Source organism: Peromyscus eremicus, chromosome 6 (genome assembly GCF_949786415.1).
Source record: "Peromyscus eremicus chromosome 6, PerEre_H2_v1, whole genome shotgun sequence".
NCBI lineage: Eukaryota > Metazoa > Chordata > Mammalia > Rodentia > Cricetidae > Peromyscus > Peromyscus eremicus.
Window position 1 is genome coordinate 32,083,506 of NC_081421.1, and position 22,694 is coordinate 32,106,199.

Here is a 22,694-nt window from a genome sequence, read left to right on the forward strand (position 1 = left end):
TGAGTGGAAATGCTAATGGGTCTATCACGTTGCTCAGGCGGGTTACAGAACAAGGACAGCCTAGCCACAGAGACCACAGTGAGATGAGGCTAAGGCTCCAGGGATGCCCAGACATGCTCTTTAATCACTGCAGAGCTGTGAGGTGGCTCACGGGTTTGGTTTCCCTAACTTGGTCTGTAGACGCAACGCAATCTCAATCAAACTCTTAGAAAATTGTTTTGAGCTAGTGAGAAATGGATTTAAAATGTATGTGGAGGAAATACAGCATAGTTACCTCAGGACCACAGAGAGCAAAGGCAGATGACCACACTCAGCTTTCAGACTTCAGAGACAACATCCAGGAGCATGGCATGGGAAACTATGGACAAGCCAGCCAACACCACAGAGATGTAAGTTCAGCCAAACCCAGGACCCCCCGCCTGCCAGGCAGGAGCCTTCTATTGTACTGCATGCCCAACTCCAAGCCAAAGAAACAAAGGCAATACAATGAGGAAAGGCGTTTTTAAAAGTGATGTTGGAACATCTGGCAATGAAAATTTGTAACCTTTTCATTAAAATACTGTGCATTCTATGCTCTTGCAGAAAATGAGGTTAAAACATGAAACTTTTCTCATTTCTTCTTAAAAGTCAGTATCAGCAGCAAAAGCATGTCTTGGGTGATGTATATATTTCCCATAACCGCAGCTCATGCTGTGTGTGCCATGCGGGCTCCTTCTCATTATTTTGTGTGTCTCCTGAGGCATTTCACAGGAGCACACAAGGCTTCATCTCACTTTAAAACATTCAACCGCAGTCACAGAAGTGCAGAACAAGTAAATGCTCCCTTCTAAACCTAGTAGAAGGGTTGAATGATTAAAATTTACATACTTATTAATTAAGAGTTTAGCAATCACAAAAGCCTCTCAGTTAGCATTTTTACTGTAAATAAATTCATTATTACTTTTAAAATTTATTCTTTGAAAATTTCATACAAGTATGCAATGTGTATACCCACCCCACCGGCTCCTTGGTCGGTGATTTGGCAGTTGAAAACGTTCCTGCATTCTTTCCGTTCCTGGGCAGGAAGCTCCTGAGAGCGGGGCTTGGTTTTCTGGTGTATCTCAAGATCTAAGCTAAGAAACTGAGTGCTAACTTCATGCTCTTCATAGGGCATTTTGCATCTGTCCAGTGCTTCAGACAGCTTTATGAAATGGGGTCCTAAGCGGGGCGGTGGTGGCGCACGCCTTTAATCCCAGCACTTGGGAAGCAGGGGCAGGAGGATCTCTGTGAGTTCGAGGCCAGCCTGGGCTACAAAGTGAGTTCCAGGAAAGGCACAAAGCTACACAGAGAAACCCTGTCTCAGAAAAACCAAAATAAATAAATAAATAAATAAATAAATAAATAGGGTCCTCCATCCCGTTTCACAGTTCAGGAGACACACACACAGAGGCTGCGGACCCTAGCCAAACCCTTAGGAGGCAGTCTTCTAAACAGAGCCCGGGGAAGGGGGGCTGTCATCCAAACTGCTGCAAGAACCGAGGCAGGAGGCTTGCAGACTCAAGGCCAGCCTGGGCAATTTGGTGGAACCCTGTCCAAAACAAGAGCAAAAATGGCTGGGAGGGATAGCTCAGTGGTACAGTGCTTGCCCAGAGGTTCTGGGTTCCATCCCCAGGATTGGAGGAAAAGCAGAGCTATGGTTTTGTACCAGAACATTTGATTCGATCTGACCTTTAGGATCAGAAGAGAGATCAGCATCCTAGAGGTAAATCAGACACAATTCTGACTGGTTTTTCCTGTGGGAAGAGTGAATGCTTTTCTGTGTTACCTAAAGCTGCATGTGGGATAGTGACCACAGGGGTGTGTGTGTGTGTGTGTGTGTGTGTGTGTGTGTGTGTGTGTGTTAGAGTTCAGTGGCTCTGTGGTTGTTATATACAGGGTCATGTGGGACAGTGAGCACAAGTGTGTGTGTGTGTGTGTGTGTGTGTGTGTGTGTGTGTGGTAGAGTTCAGTGGCTCTGTGGTTGTTATATACAGGGTCATGTGGGACAGTGAGCACAGGTGTGTGGTGGAGTTCAGTGGGATGCTATCTCTGCAGCCTTTGTCTTCATCTCCTTGGTTTGAGGATTCTTCCTACACCAATCTGAGTGAGCCCTTTGTCTCCTGCTCAAATGGGCCTGTCTTTCTATCCTCTCCCTGGGGTGGAAAGAGGCACTCTCTCTTCTGTATGTGTATAATTAGACTGACACTTTTCCTTAAGGATTCTATAAACACAAGAAGGAATTATTCAGAATTGACCAAATTAATGGTGTAAATTAAATTAGATGCAGTTTACAGTAGAATTAACTGGGGTAAAACTCTAATGCATAAACTAGTTCCACTGGCTTACATTTTCAAGTGTTCCTTAAAGCATCAAGAAAAATAGGTAAGTGTGATTTGTCTTCAGATCCAAGAGAGATTCGTGGGCTTTCACTCATCTCTGCAGCATCCATCATTCAGAGGCTTCTCGGTCTGTTCTGAGCCTGGACCTTCCTAACAGCAGAACCCTTGATGCTTAGAGCAGGCTGAACCTGAGTACTAAGGACTACTCTTTGGAGCCTGAATGTATACAGGAAAAAGTCTCTGTGAATTTGATTTAGAATCTTAGCGGGGTGATGGTGGTGCACTCCTTCAACCCCATCACTCTGGAGGCAGAGGCAGGTGGATCTCTGAGTTTGAGGCTAGCCTGGTCTATAGAGTAAGTTCCAGGACAGCCAGGGTTACCCAGAGAAACCAAAAATAGAACCTTGAGGTAGGGCGCTAACCCTGCACACCATGTTTCTCCTGATAGGAGGAGGCCAGAGAGATTTCCACATATGGCAAGGAAGGTGATATGAAGCATGGCACAGGCGTGGTGTGGCCACACATCAAGGAGTGCTGGTAGCTCCAAGAACTGGAGGCTTGAGGAGGCGAGGAGGATGCCCACGGCAGTCTCTGCAGGGGGTGCAGCCACACCAGGACTTTGTCTGTGGTCAGTGGTGCTGACTGCAGAGTTATGGTCTCCAGAACCATAGGTGTCGAGCGAGTTCTGCTGGCCAAGCCTCCTCATCCAGTACTCTGAGGTCACAGCTCTAGGACACAAAGCATCACTAGCTCCTACAAGTTCCTACGTGTGCCACATTCTTTGGGTTATAAACTTTGTTTTCTTTTTTCCCCCATAAAATGTTTTAATCATATTTTTCTCCTCCCCCAGCTCCTCCCAGCCCCTCCCAGCCCCTCCCACCCCTCCCAGCCCCTCCCACCCCTCCCAGCCCCTCCCACCCCTCCCAGCCCCTCCCAGCCCCTCCCAGCCCCTCCCACCCCTCCCAGCCCCTCCCACCCCTCCCAGCCCCTCCCAGCCCCTCCCAGCCCCTCCCAGCCCCTCCCAGCCCCTCCCAGCCCCTCCCAGCCGCCCCTCTGCTTCCTACCTATCCAACTTCATGGTCTTTTTCTCTCTCTCAAAAATAAAAACAAACAATAAACAAAAACAGAAAATGAAAATCAAAACAAACAAATAAAACCCCAATAATACAAAATAAAACCTGGGGGAATCCTGTGGAAGAGAGGGAGAAAGGATTGTAGGAGCCAGAGGGGTCAAGGACACCACAAGAAAACCCACAGAATCAACTAACCTGGGCTCATGGGAGCTCACAGAGACTGATCCGCCAAGCAGGGAGCCTGCATGGGACTGACCTAGGCCCTCTGCCTATATGTCAGTTGTGTATCATGATCTTCTCATTGCGGACCTCCTGAGAGTGGGAGCAGGGCCTGTCTCTGACTCTGTTACCTGCTTTGGGAATCATTTCCTCTACTGGGTTGCCTTGTCCAGCCTTAATATGCCATGGTGCCTAGTCTCACTGCAACTTGATATGCCATGGCTGGCTGATATCCATGGGAGGCCTGCACTTTTCTGAAGAGAAATGGAGGAGGAGGGGATGGAGGAGGGGAGACTGGAGGAAGGGGCTAGAAAGAGTTAACTAATTAATTAATTAGTAAAACAGTACCAAGACTAAACAAAAGGCCCATACAAAACAAACCAAACTCATGGAATTCATTTTGAGTTGGTCAGTCCTCCTGAGCATGGGCCTGCCCTGGAGTGTCGTGGATATATCCAGGGAGACTCCATTGGAGGAAACTGACTTTCTCTTAGCCAGTGGGTATCTTACTGGGTATCCCACTCCCTTCACAGGTGACCAGGAGGTGCCAAGTGACAGACTTCTACCTCGTAGAATGTCAGCCTTATTATTTAGATTTCAAAATGAGAAGAAATGTGGCTGTCCCTTATGAAAAAGGCCGGATAGCTACTTCTAAAATCCATTTGATGCCCAATATCCTATAGGGTCCTTTTCCCCTTCTTAGAATGACCTTAAATTCTTTTAAATTGCATTTATTTATTTACTCGTGTGTGTGTGTGTGTGTGTGTGTGTGTGTGTGTGTGTGTGTGTGTGTGTGTTTACTTGCCACAGTGCGTGTGTGGAGATCAGAGGACAACTTGAGGGAGCTGTATTTCTCCCTGTGCTGAGCCGGTCCTAGGGATTGCTCTCAGGCCATCAGGCAGCATGTACTCTAACCTGGCAAGCCGTCTCACATGCCCTCGCTTCATATGCTTAGACACGAAGGTGAGCATCTGAGATCAGCAGGCCTAGCTCACACCTCAGCTCCTGTTTCTATCTGTGCTGTCTTCTGTGAACCACGTTGACCTGAGGCTTTGGAACTTCCCATCAGTGAAGAGAGAAAGCCGTGGGGTGTCATGAGAGTCCCTGGGATTTTAGGGAACAACTTTTGCTTTTGTTTTCATATACGTTGCTTGTCTTGTTGCTGCGACAAAATAAACAACCTAAGGAAGGGAGGTTTATTCAGGCTCACACTTGGAGCGTACAGTCCGCCATAGTATAGGAGACAAGGCAGCCAGAGCCTGAGGCAGATGCTCACACCGCATTGGTGGTCCCGAAGCAGAGAGATGAACGCTGATCCTCAGCTCGCTTCTGCCTTTTCCGTCTAGGACCCCCGTGGGATGGTGCCCCCACAGCTAGGGTGTACTTTTCCTCCTCAGATAAACCTCTTGGGAATGCTCATAGCCACTCCTGGGGCTTGTCCCCTGGATGATTCTAGAGCCAGTCAAGTTAACAATATTAACCATTACAGCCTTTAATTGTATTTAAAAAATCCAATGTGGTGAAAACACAACACAAAATTCATCCTCATGAGTGGCTGAATATACTACTCATCATTGCTCTATATGTGCAGTGTGGTGGAGCAGAGACGTATTGGTCTGGCAGGATGGGAATCCAGGCCTTTTGTTTAGGAGTTCTCATTTCTCCACCCAGCCCCTGTTTGGTTCTATGCAGTTGACTATATGAGCTTCCTCCTGCAGGTGACCTCCTGCAGCATTTCCCCCTCTGAGTGGATTATCTCGCTTAGCTCGATATCAGTCACAACTTCCATCTCTGATGTCACACATCGCAGACTTTTTTTTAAATTTTGTTTTTAAGGTTGAGTAATATTCTACTGCATGTCTATGACATTTTTCATTCCTGTCAACTGCACGCTAGAATTCCAGTTTTTTTTCACATTCTTCCTAACACTTCCTTTTCTTTTTAAATAATGGCCACTCTGAAGCATGAAGGGTGTCACTGAGCATCTTGTCATCTTGGTGAGCACTTGTGTGTCATCTCAGAAAAATGTCCATTTGGGTTTGTTTACTCCCTAAAAAATTATAGGAATGCGAGTGTGGCTCAAATGCCACACTCTGGGATTCATCTGAAGGCCCTGGGTCCTATCCCTAGCACTGTACAAACATGTACACAAATAAAACATTTCTCTTCTTCCTACTGAGCTGTCAGTGTTTCCTTGTGTGTTTGGGATGTTAATTCTATAGCAGGTGTGTAGCATGAATCTTAAAGGTACTTACTAATAAAAACAAACCCCGAGTTAGGTATTGGGGTGAATGCTGGAAGAGCAGAGAAGCAGAACAAGCCACAGCTTCCTCACCTTGCCAATTCCTCAGGTGATCCTGTTTCCTCAAACTGGAAGCCTCTGAGTCCTCATCCAGAATGAATCTCAGCTGAACTGTTGCTCAAAAGCCTAAAAGCTTAACCAGGCTAGTTCCTCATCCTCACGCCTTAAATACCTTTCTGCTTTCTGCCATCAGTTCTTGGGATTAAAGGCGTGAGTCACCATGCCTGGCTGTTTCCAGTGTGGCTTTAAACTCACAGAGATCTGGATGGATCTCTGCCTCCAGAATGCTAGGATTAAAGGTGTGAGTGCCACCATTTTCTAGCCTCTATGTCTGTCTAGTGGCTGTTCTGTTCTCTGACCCCAGATAAATTTATTAGGATGCACAATATTTTGGGGGACACAATATATCACCCACACAGATGTGTCTGGCAAATGTGTCCTTCTACTGTGTGGCCTGTCTCTAACTGTAGTGGCTGTGACCACGCCTTGGCTGTGAGGGTGGGGTATGCAATCCCATTTATCTACTTGTCTTCTGATGTCTATGCTTTTGGGGTCTGATCCAAAGTCATTTCCAAACAAGTACTCTCTCTGTACTATATTCTTGTAACCTTTATTAAATAAAATTGATGAGGCCGGAGAGATGGCTCGGTGGTTAAGAACACTCACCACTCTTGCAGAAATCTGTAGTTCCATTCCCAGCATCCAGGTCAGGTGGCTCACAATGATTCCAGCTTTAGGAACTTGGATGCCTCCACAGGTACCTGCATGCATATGGCACACACAGACACACACAGACACACACAGACACACACACACACACACACACACACACACACACACACACACACACACACAAAAATAAAGACAAGTTTTTAAAAAACAAGAAAGAGAATTGATTGCAAATATGTGGGCCTCCTTCTGGGCTCCTTGCTATGCTGTGACCAGCTCTTATGCAAGAACGGGACTGTTTGGGTCACCCTAGCCTTGTGACACATACTAATGTTAGGAAGTGTGATGTCCAGTTTGGTTCTTGCTCAATGTTGCCTTGGACATTTGGAGTGTTTTATGGTTCTATGTGAATTTTATTTTGAAAACTTAATAGGAATTTTGACCAGATTCTGCTGAATCTGTAGATGTCTTTGAGTTGTATGACTTCACAATCGTATTAGTTCTAAGCCATGAACACAAGGTCTCCACGGTTCTGTCTTCTTCAAGCATCACTATTCCACTGTTTTTGGCATCTATACCTCTTTGCTTCCATTTATACCTAAGAATTTTACTTTTAATGCTTTTGTAAACTGTTTTCCTTATTTTACTTTTTGGAGGATTCTTTATCATTATTATATATATTATATTTTTGTTGCATTTACTTTTTCAGCATTTTTCCTCAGTCTATGTCCTGCGACTTCATTGCATTTTCTGCTTAAACTTTTTGTTAGCCTTTATGGTTTTCTTCTATAAGATTTACATGTGTACATTTATGTATATGTGTATATATGCATACATGTATACATAGCATGTAATCATCAAACAGACAGTTTTACCTTATCTTTTCTGATCTGTGCTTTCCCACCCCCTTCCACTCTTACTGGATTTCCGCACAGTTCTTAGTTCAGTGTTGGATAGAAATGGGAAGAGGAGAAGCTCTTGCTCACTCCCATTGACTATTCTTTTCACTGCGGGCTTCTCATACCACCTTCTTTATGTTGGAGTAATTTTTTTCTATTTGCAGTCTGTTGAGTTCTTACTTGCAAAAGGGTGTTCAATGTTGTCGAGTGCCTTTTCTGCGTCTGCTGAGACTGTTCGGTCACCATTCCCATTTACACTTCCTGACTTTCACATGTTGAGCCGTCCTTGCCTGTGACAGATAACGCTTGTTCTTGCTGTCTGAGTCACGGTTGGGTTCATTTTGACAGTGTTTGGCTCTGGGGGTTTGCACCTGCATTTATCAGGAAGAGTGGCCTGCAAGTTTCTCTTCTTGCTCTGTTCTTGTCCATTAAGGCAACTTTGGCCTTCAGAGCCGAGTTTGGATTATCCCCGAGCTCCTTTTCTCTTTGGGCAGAGTTTGAGAAGGATTAATTTGAGTTCTTCAAATATTTGACACAATTCTTTAGTGAAGCCATCTTATTCTGGGCACGTGCACATACACACGCAAACACACATGTCTATAATATATATATATATATATATATATATATATATATATATATATATATATATTAGGATTCGGATTACAGTTCAATCCCTATAGAGTAATGATATTGCTCAGACCTTGTATAGCTCTATAATCTATTTGCTCAGAATTTAACAGTCACTATGATTTAGTATTTGTAGGGTGCCACTCATGGGAATCAATCAGTGCTTTCCAGTTTGTTGGTGTAGAATTGCTCACAGCAGTTTTTTGTGGGTCTCTGTGTTTCCGCACCCTTAATTTGAGCCTTTCTTCTTTAGTTACTATTTTATTTACTTTTTGTCTTAGTTAACTTAAAGGTTTATTAAATGCTTCTTCTCAAAAATAAATCAGAATTTTGTCGATTTCTCTGTTGTTTTATTTGTATCTACTTTAATGCTTGTCATTTCCTTCTGTTTCCCATGAGGCTTACACTGTTTTCCTTTTCTAGAACATTCCTTTTCAATGTAGATGTTTATTACTATAAACTCTCTTTTATATGTTTGTTGTATCCCATGTGTTTTACTGTGTTGTGTCTTTACCTTCATTTGTCTTGTGGTGGTATTTTCTAATTTATTTTTTACTTCTCTGTTGGACACTGGTTGTGTAAGAATATGCTTACTTCTCACAAAAATATGGATTTTCTAATTTTTCTTCTGCCATTAATTTTTGGTTTCATCACACTGTGATTGAAAAAAAAAACTCACTTGCTGTGATTAAGCCTTCCTACCTTTGTGGACCTGTCTTGTGACTGGCATGTTATCCTTTGGACACGTATCTGTGCCAGTGAAGAAAGTGTCCTGTGTCGCTGTTGGGTAGAGTGAGCACCTGTTAGGTACCTGTGATCAGGATTCGCTGCTTGGGCCCTCCCTGCTCTACCTTTCTGGATTTACTGTGCATTATTAGAAGTCATGTGACTGGGTATCTGATTATTACACCACCATCTCTTTGTTCCTCCAGTTTGGTCTGTGTCTGTGTTGTGCGTTGTATGTTGTGATGTTTGAGTTCTTTATATTTATATCTTCTTGATGGTCTGACTTTTCTGTAATTAAATGCCCTGTATAACATGGCAGCTTTTGACCTCAATATGTTATTTTGTTTGCTATAAATATACCCGACCTACTCTCTTCTGTTGACCATTCTCTGCTCCCCCCCCTTCACTTCTTCCACATAACGTGCAGTATTGCTTTTCACCTGCTCAACCCCTTTATCTCTTCTTGGGATGGTTATTTCACTAGTAGTCAGTAGTAGGAAAGACATTGCTGCTGTCATGTTGTGCGCTATTTTCTGTTGCTCTGACTGTTTCCTGTCTTGCTTACTTTCTGATCTATTGATTTCTTGGCACAATTACACTATGCAACCCCCCACACCTGCCATCTTAGACTTGGGAGTTCTGTAGTTATGTTGGAACTCACACCAAGTATCTCTAGGTAAAAACAGTTATGTAAACTGATTGCAGATTAAGCTCAACCCCTACATATGTTTACTGTGTTATGTGTCTTTGTTTGTGTTATGTATGTGTGTACATGTATGTGCAGATGTGCATGCCAGTGTGGGCACATGTGGGGGCCAGAGGAGGACATTGGGCATCTGAGGGAATCTCTGCAGGTGTCAGGCAGAGAAGAGAACCTTGAAGAGATAAGAATGAAACCCAGTTCAGATTGACTTGCTAACCTTGAGCAGGACTTTGGGGAGTCTGAGATCAGGTAGTTTTTCCCAACAAATTGAAACCCAGTATAATTTGGACAAAAAGATTTCCTGTGTAATACAATCCCCAGCGCACAAGGAAATATAATTACATTGAAACTTGACTCAGGGTACACGTAATTTCTTCCAAGAAGATGAGTTAGAGATAGGTTACCTGTACTAGCTTAAGGGTCTAGGGAAGGCTCTGACCTGGTATTGATCATATAGATAGCATAGAGATCATCTGAGCTATTAACCGCCTCTGGTTCTGGTTGTGGGAGGTTGGGAAGCCTCTGGCTATGAAGGTCATTTAGATTATTAGGTATCTCTGGACCTGGGTGGGGAGCCTCTGGCTGTAAGGGTCATTTAGATTAGTAGCCACCTACAGTCCTAGTTGTAGGAGCTTGATATGGCCTGGCCCAACACATAAGTCACCAAGCCATTAATCACTTCCAATTCCCAGCTTTCTGGATGGAAGAACAGGTTTTTTGTTTGTTTGCTTTACATCTTTCCCATTGGAAAGCCAATCCTGCATGCTTAACATTCCTGCTTTCTCTGGAGATCTGTGGGCACAAGGACCTTCGTGCTGTACTCCCAACAGGCATCCTCCTCTGTTGCTCTCTTCCTTAGTCCCTTGAGATAGGCTCTTGCACTGACCCCGAAGTTCACCATCATTCAGCTACGATTGCAGCTATCCTCCTGTCTGTTTCCCATTCCAAACACTGGGTTACAGACATGTGTGGCTATGGCCGGCTCTTTACGTGGGTGCTGGGGATCCAAACTCAGCTCCTCATGTCTGCATAGCAAGGAGTTCTATACTGAACCCTGTCCCCAAGCCCTCCCATCCCCCCAGTGTGTAGTCTCTAATATGTATGTTAGTTACAGTAATTTTATACTAGAATTGAAATCTCTTGAGCACCACCACAGCAATCCGGTGCTCTGCCTTGTGCATAAATGTGTTGTCACCAAGCATCGTACCTTCTTCCATTGTGGTGCTGCCACTTAGCAGCCCTTCCAATTTGCACGCACCATTTGGTCTTCTAGTAATGCAGTTGTGGCTATGTACCCTCTTGCTTCTGTGGACTGGGAAAGGCTTTATCTCACCTACATAGTTTTCTTAGTAGGAGGCACTTTTCTTTTGGTGCTTTGAAGATATCATGCTATTGTTTCTGGTTCCTGCTGAGAAAAGCCACTGACAATCCTAACAAGATCACATTCTCTCTGTGCTTTCAAAATTCTCTGTCTTTGACTTTTGATAATTTCATTATTGTGTATCCAAATGTGAATGTGTGTGCCTGTGTGCCTGTGTGTGTGCCTCTGTGTGTATGTGTGTGTGTGAGTGTGTGTGTGTATGTGTGTGTGTTGTTTCTGTCAACATTGGCTTCAGGTGCCATATACCTTGATTTTTAACAGGATTTCTCACAGGGACCAGAGACTTACTTAGCAGGCTGGTGTGGTTGGCCAGTCAGCTCCAGGGACCCTCCTGTCTCTATCCCTAGTACTTAGCTTAGACCTGTCATCATAGCCAGGTTTTCATGCAGGTTGTGGGGTTTGAACTCAGGTTCTCATACTTGTACAAAAAGCAGTTTACTGACTGCTCCCCAGCTCCAAATGTGAATGCGTTAAATTTCTATTTCATGTTATTTTTTGGGTTTCTAGAATATGTATATTCACTTCTTCAGATTTCATCCATTTTTAACTTAAGTGTGATTTTTGGTTCTTTCTCTCCTTTTCACATTCTCAAATCACCCCTAAGCTCTCCACTGCTTGTCCTCCTTCAGTTGCTATGACAACACTCCACAGGCTCAAAGAGATTATGTATTTTTCACAGAGGCTAAGGAGTCCAAGGTAAAAGTGTAGTTTAGTGTCTAGTTGGCACCTGCTTCTTAGTTCACAGATGTCCTTCAGCTTGCCATGTCCCCACCATGCAGAATTTGTACAAGAGTGCTCTCTTGGACCTGTTTGTTAGGGCACTTACTTCAGAGAGGATACACCACCCTCTGAGCTCATTACTTCTAAGTCCCAGATCTGAACACTGTCACAGTGCAGGCCAGGATGCATTGTCTTCATTCTTTAAAGTGCCTGCTTCTCCAACTGTCATTGCAGCCACTCACTCTTTGCTTTGATTCCGCCTCCCCTGCTTGATCCACGCTGCCATTGCACCTCTCTAGCAGACTCTTCAGTTCTGTTACTGTGTTCTCCAGCTCTATGATCTCTGGTGCTTCAAAAATAATTTTTTATCTTTGTTGAAAGACTTTTGCTTTGTTCTCTTGGTAACAGTAAACATGCTTGTGAGTTAGTTTTTTATTAGCATGTATTAGTTATATTCAACAATGGATTTCACACATGTATTTTGATTACATTCACTTCATTACTCTCGTTCCCTTCCCAGTGCTGCTGATCCCCTTCCTCTTTTCAACTAGTCTTCCCTCTTCTTGAATGTCTTCCTTTTGGGGGAGTGAACCAGTGAGTTTAATTACTTACAGGAGCTTGGATGGGGAATTCTGTACAGGAACATTGATGTCCTACCAATGTCTACATGACTGAAGATGTCTCCACATTTCCCTGCAATCATTTCTTGCTTATTAATTCCTAAGGAAGGGTTGGGCCTTGTGAGTTTCTCTGCACTCCGTGATGTAATGTTGATGGGCCCTGTCTTGTGCAGGCCTTGAACAAGTAACCATAGCTTCAGAGAGTTCCTGAGTAAAATATCTACATCTGACTCAGAAGATAGCACTCTCCAATGGTCTGCTGCTTCCTCTGACATTCTTTACACTCCTTCCATGGTATTTCCTGGGTTTTGAAGGAGGTAATACAGACATCTCACTCAGGATTGAACACTCACTGTCAGTGTTCTCAACACTTTGACTAGTTATGACTCTCTGCATTAACTACTTCCCACTGCAAAAAGGAGTTTCTCTGGCCAGGCTGAGAGCAGTCTCCGGTTAAAAACACAAGTATTTAGAAGGGAGTTTGGTAGATACATCATGCCCGTTTAGTAAAGCAACAGCAACAGCTTCTCCTCTAGAGCCTGTGGTCTCCCTAGCCATGGGCTTTCAATGAGGCTTATAGCACTAGGGACGAACCCTTCCTGTGGAGTGGGCTCAAATCCAATCAGAACCTGCGTATTCTGTTTCATTAAGGTTGCTTGGTGTCTTGGTTACTTTCTATTGCTGTGAAGCCACACTATAGCCCAGGAAACTTATAGAAAAAAGGGTTTATTGGGGGCATATGGTTTCAGAGGGTTAGAGTCCATGACCATCATGGCAGGGAGTGTGTCAGTAGGTAGGCATTGCACTGGAGCAGTAATGGAGAGTTTTACACACACACACACACACACACACACACACACACACACACACACACAATGAGTTTAAGACTAGTCTGGGCTTCATAGAGAGTTCCAGATCAGTTTGGGTTACAGAGTGATACTATGTCACAAACAAAACAAAATATAATTTCTCTTCTTTTTATTTATTGTGGTGATCTGAATGAAAATGGCCAGAGGGAGTAGCATTATTAGAAGTGTGACCTTGTTGGAGGAAGTATGTCATTGAGGAGCAGGTTTTGAGGTTTCAGAAGCTCAAGCCATTTCTAGTGGCTCACTGTCTCTTCTTGCTGTCTGCAGATCCAGATGTAGAACTCTCAGCTCCTTTTCCAGCACCATGTCTGCCTTCCTGTTGTCATGCTTTCTGCCATGGTGATAATGGACTAAACCTCTGAACTATAAGCCAGCCCCAATTAAACATTTTCCTTTGTAGGAGTTGCCATGGTTATGGTGTCTCTTCATAGCAATAAAACCCTAAGGCACTCAGCATACTAAAAACTTTATATTTATCTCAAAATAACACACACACACACACACACACACACACACACACACACTCTATATCAAAGTGAACAGATATCCTGTTGGCTTAAGCTCTGTGGATCAACTGCTTACAGAGCCACTAATATAAATTACGGAGTATGTATCATTATGGTATGCCAAAACTATGTGAAACTTGGTTAAATATTTATTTTAGATGCACACAATTTATTGTTTTTAGTAGTACTTATTCATAGGAAGGAAACACAATTTTCTAGTATCTTAAATACTGGATTGAATAAAAATACTTATTTTTCTGCTTTTCTGTCTATGTTTTCAATAATATTTATTTTAAATATACATGTAGCATACAATATATTTTTAATGGAATTTTTTTTCATACAGTATCTTCTGATCATGTTTCCCTCTTCCCAATTCCCCTAAGAGCCTCCTTCCTACTTTCCTACCCACTTAAATTTATGTTATCACTCTAAAATATACAAATAAACCAAACCAAACCCAAACAAAAACCTAAGAAACACACACACACACACACACACACACACACACACACACACACACACACAAACTCCACAAAATAGAAATCAAAATAAATAAGCTAAAGATTAGTAAGACAAAAAAAATGCCCCAAACAAAGTGAAATGAGATTAAAAAGTTTACAAAAATACCATTGAGTTTGTTTTGTGCTAGCCAACTACTACTGGGCATAGTTAATATACCCAGTGAGACCCTGTGATGGTTTGAATGAAAATGGACCCCATAAGCTCATAGGGAGTGGTGCTATTAGGAGGTGTGGCTTTGCTGGAGTACATAAGGCCTTGTTGGAGGAAGTGTGTCACTGTGGGGGTGAGATTTGAGGTTTCATATATGCTTAAGCCATGCCCAGTGTCCCATTCATTTTCTGTTGCCTGTGTAAAATGTAGAAATCTCAGCTACCTCTCCAGCACCATGTCTACCTGCATGCTGCTGTGTTCCACCATGATGATAACAGACTGAACCTCTAAACTGTAAGCCACCCCATTAAATGTCTTCCTTTATAAAGGTTGCAGTGGTCATGGTGTCTCTTCACAGCAATAGAAACTCTAAGACAGACTCCTTTTTGAGAAAACTGATTTTTATTTTGCCAGTGTGTATCAATTACAGATAGTTTCTTGGTTAAGAGTGGAAGCCCATGTCCACTTCCCCCTCTCAGTGCTAGGACTCCTGATGTCAACCTGTGTTGGTCCTGTGCATGCTACCACAATCTCTGTGACTTCATATGTTCATCAGTCTTGTTGTGTTTGGAAGACACTGTCTCCTTGGAGTCATTCATCACCTCTGACTCTTACAGTCTTTCAGCTTCCTCTTCTGCATAGCTCCCTTTGCCTTAAAGGTGGGGGGCTTTATGAAGATATCCCATTTAGTAGTGAATGCTTCAAAGTTTCTTATTCTCTGCACAATGACCAGTTGTGGGTCTCTATGTTAGTTCCCATCTACTGCAAGAAGAAGCTTCTCTGAAGAAGGCTGAGCGAGGCATTAATCTATGGGAATAGCAGACAGTCATTGTGAGTCATTTTAGTGCTATGTTCTTTCAGTAGAACAATAGAATTAGACTTTCTCCTAGGACCATAACCCATTTAGTCTCAGATTCTTGCTCACTATAGCAGCGTCAGGTATGGGCTGCTCTCATGAAGTGGACCTTAAACCCATCCAGAAAGTGATTGGTTGCTCCCATAGCATTTGTACCACTATTGTACCAGTATATCTTAAAGGCAGGGCGCTACTGTAGGTCACAGAGTTTGCAGTCAGGGATATTGATTACATTTGTCCACTGGTAACATGAAGAGTACCTTCCCGTACTGTGAATGATAATCAGCAGGGGTGAAGCTTCTCCTTGGGTACTAGCTCGATTTGCTGATGTTCAATGATGTATGTAAGTGTTGTCTCAGCAATAGGGCCTTACCATCAGGTTATCCCTCCCCTTTTAAATCTAATTTTATTAATTTGGTTCTTCTCTCTTGATCTTGTAGTTAATTTGGTTTAAGATTGATCAATCTTGTTGGTTTTCTCAAAGAATCAACTCTCTGTTTAATTGATTTTTTTTGTTTTTGTTATTGTTTGTTTGTTCCTATTTCACTGATTTAAAACTCTGAGTTTATTTATTTCTTACTGCCTACTCTTTTGGGGTGTTATTGCTTCTTTTTGTTCTGGAGTTTCAGATGTATTACTAATACAAGAGCTCTCCAATTCTTTTGGTACAGGCACGTAGTTTTATGAACTTGCTTCTTGGAACTGCTTTTGCCATGTTCCATGAGTTTGGATATGTTGTATTTTCATTTTTATTTAATTCTAAAAAGTATTTAATTTCTTTCTTTATTTCTGTCTTGGTCCATTTTTCATTCAGTAGTGAGTTGCTCAATTTCCATGAATTTGTGTATTTTCTGTTGTTGTTGATATCTAGCTTTAATCCATGGTGGTCAGGTAGGATACAAGGAATTGTCTCAATTTCTTATATTTGTTGAGACTTGATTTGTGTCCAAGTATGTAGTCAATTTTAGAGGAAGTTCCATGAGATACTGAGAGGAAAGCATATTCTTTCGTGTTTGGGTGAAATGTTCTGTATGTATCTGCTAGGTCTATTTGATTTATGATGTTATTTAACTCCAGCATTTCTGTTTAGTTTTCATCTGGATGGCCTGTCCACTGGCAAGTGTCTGGTATTGAAGTTGTCTGCTATTACTGTATAAGGTTCAATATGTGATTTTAGTTGTAGTAATGTTTCTTTTATAAGCTCTGGTAACCTCGTTATTGGTGCATAAATGTATAGAATTTCAATATTCTCTTGGAGGCTTTTTCCTTTGATGGATATATAATCTCTTCTGATTAGTTTTGGTTTGAAGTTTATTGTTTCAGATATTAAAATGGCTACACCTGCTTGCTTCATGGGTGCGTTTACTTGGAATACCCTTTTCCATCTTTTTATTTGATAGTGAACTGTGTTTTTTAGATGCAGAAGAAAGATGGATTCTATTTCCTAATTTGATCTATTAATCTGTGTATTTTTATTGGTAAATTGAAATCATTAATTTTGAGAGCTATCAATGAGCAGTGTTTATTGATTCTTGCTGTTTTGTTGCTATGGTATGGGTTCTTCCTCCTCTTTTGATTTGCTATTCTGGGATTAGTTATTCCTTAGGTCTTCTTGGGTGTGGTAACCTCTTCAGACTGAAGTTTTGCCTTCTAGTTTTTTTCTGTAGAGTTGTATTGGTAGATAGAAATTACTTAAATTTGATTTTTATTATGCGGTGTTTTTCTTTCTCTGTCTATTGTGATTGATAGTTTTGCTGGTTATAATAATTTGGGCTGGTATCTATGGCCTCTCAGAGTTGCTAGAACATCCATTTAGGCCTCTGGCTTCCAGTGTTTCCATTGAGAAGTTAGACATTATTTTAATATGTATGCCTTTATATGTGACTTCGTCCTTTTTTCTTGCAGTTTTTAATATCCTTTCCTAGTTTTGATTAATAGGTGTTCTGAAATTTTTTTTCTGGTCCTCTCTATTTGGCATTTATCATGATTCTTGTACCTTGAAAGACATCTCTTTCTTTAGACTGTGGGAATTTTATTCCATTATTTTTGTTAAAAATATTTTCTGTGCCTTTGTTCTGGATTTCTTCTGCTTCCTCTATACAGATGATTCATAGATTAGGTATTTTCAGTGTCTCAGATTTCCTAGATGTTTTGTGCCTGTAGATTTTTTAGATTTAATCTTTTCTTTGACTGAGCTATCCATTTCATCTACCTTGCCTTCAACACCTGAGGTTCTTTCTTCCATATCTTGTAACCTGTTGATGAGGCTTACCTCTGTGTTTTTTGTTTGATATCCTTAATTTTTTATTTACATTTTTTTTTTTTGGTTTTTCGAGACAGGGTTTCTCTGTGTAGCTTTGCACCTTTCCTGGAACTCACTTGGTAGTTCAGGCTGGCCTCGAACTCACAGAGATCTGCCTGGCTCTGCCTCCCGAGTGCTGGGATTAAAGGCGTGCGCCACCACTGCCCGGCCTTATTTACAGTTTTATTTCAGCTTGGGTTTTCTTTGTTAAATTCTACTTTCAAGTCTCAAATTAGTTCTATTATTTCATTCAACCTTCCCTAGTTCCATGGACTTCACTAAGGGATTTATTCAGATCTTCTTTAAGGTCATTGAACATATTCCTAATTGCTATTTTGAAGTCCCTGTCTTGTGCTTCAACCATATTGCATTTCTTCGGGTCTTCGGCAGTAGAGTTACTGGTTTCTGGTGGAGGTTTATTATCTTGGCTGTTCATGTTTTTCTTCCTGTGCTGGGGCTCAGGCATCTGGAGTTATGATGTTTGATGTGTTTCTTGGTGTCAATGTCTGGTCTTGTTTTTATTGGGTGGGTGTTCTGTTCTTTGGTTGCTGTTGCTCTCTCTGGACCCTAGGCAATTGTGGTGGCTGTGGGGTGCCTGATAGGGAAAGCTCAGGAGGTCATCAGTTGACAGAAAGGAAGGGAGATGGGCTTGGAACAAAGCCTAAGAGGGGCCTCAGGAAAGAGCTAAGGGAACCAAGTCCACACCAGGAAGCAGAGTCCCAGAGAAGGGAGATGGGGAGGGAGGAGGGGCTCCCACAAGCAGGCTGCTACAGGACTATGAGTAAGTTTGAAGAGATTAACAGAGAACAGGAAAGATGATGAACATCACCTGAGTCTCAGCCCACTGTGGCCACTGTGGGTCCCTGGGAGAAAGTATCTCTTCAGATTGGTAGTTAACACAAATAGAGATGAGCTAGAAAGGGAAGCTGAGAGGGATGGAGAGAAAGAGCTACGCTGGGTCTACACAAAGAGGCAGAGTCCAGAGCTCACACCTTAGTCCACACATAGTAGGCAAATGGAGAGAGAACACTGGGAATGGCAGGAGTCTTGAAATCTCAAAGCCCACCTCCAGTGACACATCTTGCCTTACCAAGAGTTACTATCACTGTGATGAAATACCATAACCAAGAGCAATTTTGAGAGGAAAAGATTCATTTGGCTTACACATCCAGAATTACAGTCTATTGAGGGAAACTAAGGTAGGAATTCAAATTGGGGTGGGAACCTGGAGGCAGGACCAGATGCAGAAGCCATGGAGGAGTGTTGTTTACTGACTTGCTCCTCATGGCTTGCTCAGCCTGCTTTTTTACAGAGCCCAGGACCAGCAGCCAAGTGGCACCACACACAGTGGATTGGGCCATCCCCCATCAATTACTAAGAAAATTTCCTACAGGCTTGCCTACATGCCAGTCTTATGGAGACAATTTCTCATTTGAGATTTCCTCCTCTCAAGTGCCTATAGCTTGTGACAAACTGACATAAAACTAGCCAGCACACACTTCCTCCAGTAAGGCTATATCATCTAATCCTTCCCAAAGAGTTCCACAAACTAGGGACTAAGCATTCAAATAATTAGCCTATGAAGGTCATTCTCATTCAAACTACCATGGCTGTCTTCTGAAATTTTACCTTTCCTGTTTTTGGACATCTTTGCTTAATTCCTTTTTCTGATTCTGTGTTGACCTCCAATTAGGTAAAGCAAACATCTTTCCCCATCTTCTTGAGCTGAACTTGTATAGGAGTCTGGCCAGAGATCTGGTGGCCTTTATTACCACTTTCCCTGTCTGGAGATGCAGGCAGCTGTGGTCCTAGTTTACTTACGCTGTTCTGAGTTGGAGGGAAAGCTGTGGTGTGTGCCACTCTAGGCTCCCATCTCCATTCTCCGCTGCATGGCTACACTGGAATGGACTGGCCTACCAGAGGCTCACGCCTGGAAGCACAGACGCCAGTGCCTTGTATCAGTACCTTGCTTCTTTTCCCATTGTTGCTCTAAGATACCCTGACAGAAGCAGCTGGAAGGAGGAAAGGCATCTGTTAGCTCACAGTTACTATGCTACAGTCCTTCACAGAGGAAGAGCCACCGCAGCAGGAGCTTGAGAGAGTTAGTTACATTACTGTAGTTGGGTTTTCTGTTTTTTAACTCTTAGCTCTTTGGGGGGCCTTACACATAGCTCCCAAATAAATACATGGAGACTTATTATTTCTTATGAATATCCAGCCTTAGCTTGGCTTATTTCTACCTAGCTTTTCTTAACTCAGATTATTCCATCTACCTTTTGTCTCTGGGCTTTTACCTTTCTCTATTCTATATGTCTTTTTTTCCTTCTTACTCCATGGCTGGTTGTGTTGCTGGGTGGCTGGCCCCTGGCATCCTCCTCTCCTTCTCCCTTTCTCATTCTCCCTCTTCTTCTTTTCCTTATTTATTCTTTCTGCCTACCAGCCCTGCCTACTTCTCTCTCCTGCCTTGCTATTGGCCCTTCAGCTCTTTATTAGACCATCAGGTGTTTTAGGCAGGCACAGTAATACAGCTTTACAGAGTTAAACAAATGTAACATAAAGGAATGCCTTACATCTTTGCATCATTAAACAAATATTCCACAGCACAAACAACTGCAAAACACCTTTAACTAGTATTCCACAACACATTGCATCTGTAATTAAGAATAGAGAGGAACCAATGCATGCTGCTGCTCAGCCCACATCCCACAGTACAGGATCCTAGTCAGGTTGGGAATAGAGAATCCAATCTTCCAGGGAACTTCCTTAGAAAGTCGGGGGCCTGGTTGGACATATGAACAAATACCTTCTGTCCAAGTAAACTGAGGCACCAGGAGGTCCCTTTCTGATCTTGTGGCACTGTTGAGTGCAGAACCTCCAATGTGGGATGTCTCAATTCTCTGTTGGTGTCATGGAGTCTGGGCTTGTATTTTCTCAGGTGCTAGGATTTTCAACTAGTGATGGAAATAGTACTTATCGGAATTGCTGCCAATGAGTGTTTTTGTGGAGAGGTAACAACCCAGGGCTCCATGTTCTATTTATTGATGTTAGTATTAACAAGGATTGCTTCGGTGGCAGTGAGGAAACTTGAGGTAAAACAGAATGAGAAAAGCCAGCTGGCTGCCACTGCAGCTGTCCACACAGTGAGGTTTGAACTCAGCTGCCACTGCACCTGTCCACACAGTGAGGTTCGGACTCAGCTGCCACTGCAGCTGTCCACACAGTGAAGTTTGAACTCAGCTGCCACTGCACCTGTCCACACAGTGAGGTTCGGACTCAGCTGCCACTGCAGCTGTCCACACAGTGAAGTTTGAACTCAGCTGCCACTGCACCTGTCCACACAGTGAGGTTCCGACTCGGCTGCCACTGCACCTGTCCACACAGTGAGGTTTGAACTCAGCTGCCACTGCACCTGTCCACACAGTGAGGTTCGGACTCGGCTGCCACTGCAGCTGTCCACACAGTGAGGTTTGAACTCAGCTGCCACTGCAGCTGTCCACACAGTGAGGTTTGGACTCGGCTGCCACTGCAGCTGTCCACACAGTGAGGTTCCGACTCAGCTGCCACTGCAGCTGTCCACACAGTGAGGTTTGAACTCAGCTGCCACTGCAGCTGTCCACACAGTGAGGTTCAGACTCGGCTGCCACTGCAGCTGTCCACACAGTGAGGTTTGAACTCAGCTGCCACTGCAGCTGTCCACACAGTGAGGTTCGGACTCGGCTGCCACTGCACCTGTCCACACAGTGAGGTTCCGACTCAGCTGCCACTGCAGCTGTCCACACAGTGAGGTTAGGACTCAGCTGCCACTGCACCTGTCCACACAGTGAGGTTAAGACTCAGCTGCCACTGCAGCTGTCCACACAGTGAGGTTCGGACTCGGCTTGCAAAAGCATGGGAAATTCACACAGCAGCCATGCATCTGGAAAGTGAAGTCGACAAGGGTTACTGAAGGAGGGGGTCTACAATCGGAAGGAAAACATGAGGAGTAGTTTCCAGTTTTACATTCATTAGAAAGGACAAACAACAGTTTGGTCTGTGGGTGTGCACATGCCTGTGCCTGTGCATGTGTGCAGAGGCCAGAGGAAGATGTTGAGCGTCTTACTCTATCCTTCCCCACTCTGTTCTTTTAAAAAAATTTACATTGTATTTTCCAGAATTATTAAAAATTTCAGCATTAATCCTTTAAAAAAATTCAACATTGGGCTTTCTGAAGAACAAAATTCAAATTCAGGACCCAAACATGGGAATGATTAATAGTCTTTTTTTTAAGCTCCTTTATTTTATTTTTTACTTATTTATTTTTTATCAATTAAAATTTTTCATTTATTTTACATACTAACCACAGTTTCCCCTCTCTCCTCTCCTTCCATTCTCCCCCCACATCTACTCCTCCCTGCCCCCCCATCAACTTCTCCGTCTCTATTCAGAAAGGGCAGGCCTCCCATGGGTATCAACAAAGCATAGTACACCAAGTTGAGGCAGGACCAAGCTCCTCACCTGCATCAAGGCCGGGCGAGGCAATCCAGCATGGGGAATGGGTTCCCAAAAGCCAGCTCAAGCGCCAGGGACAGGTCCTGATCCCCTTGCTAGGAATCCCATGTACAGACCAAGCTACACAGCTGTCACACACATGCAGAGGGCCCAGGTCGGTCCCATGCAGGCTCCCTAGCTGTTGGTTTAGAGTCAGTGAGCTTCCACGAGCTCAGGTCAGTTTCTCCCTGAACCTGGAGCTCCACTGGCAGCCAGCAAGCACTGTGGTGCTCCTGTCTCTGCCCTCAGGGTGCTTGTATGTGGCCATACATAGTTCTTCACATGGCCACTGGCTCCAAACTCAGATCTGTATGCTTGCAAACCTTCTCCCTAGCACCTCAGCTTTCTTTACAGAGTTTTAGCTAGACCCTACGAGGTTAGTCACCATATACCACTTGTGTTTCCAACAAATTACATCACGCTAATGTTAAAATCGTTTCATTGCTTAAGCACATTACAATGAGCTTGGTTGGCTCCATTAATAGCTCTGTGTAAATGCTAGTGTTTTGAGTTTTGGTTAGCACAGAAAAACTTGGCTAATTCAGCCAGATCCCACAACTAGCTTCAATGGTCCAAACATTGTAACATTTTCAAAAGAGGCAATTCATGACACAGAAGTTCAAAATGCATCTCACACTAGATAAGAAGCAGAGCCCATCA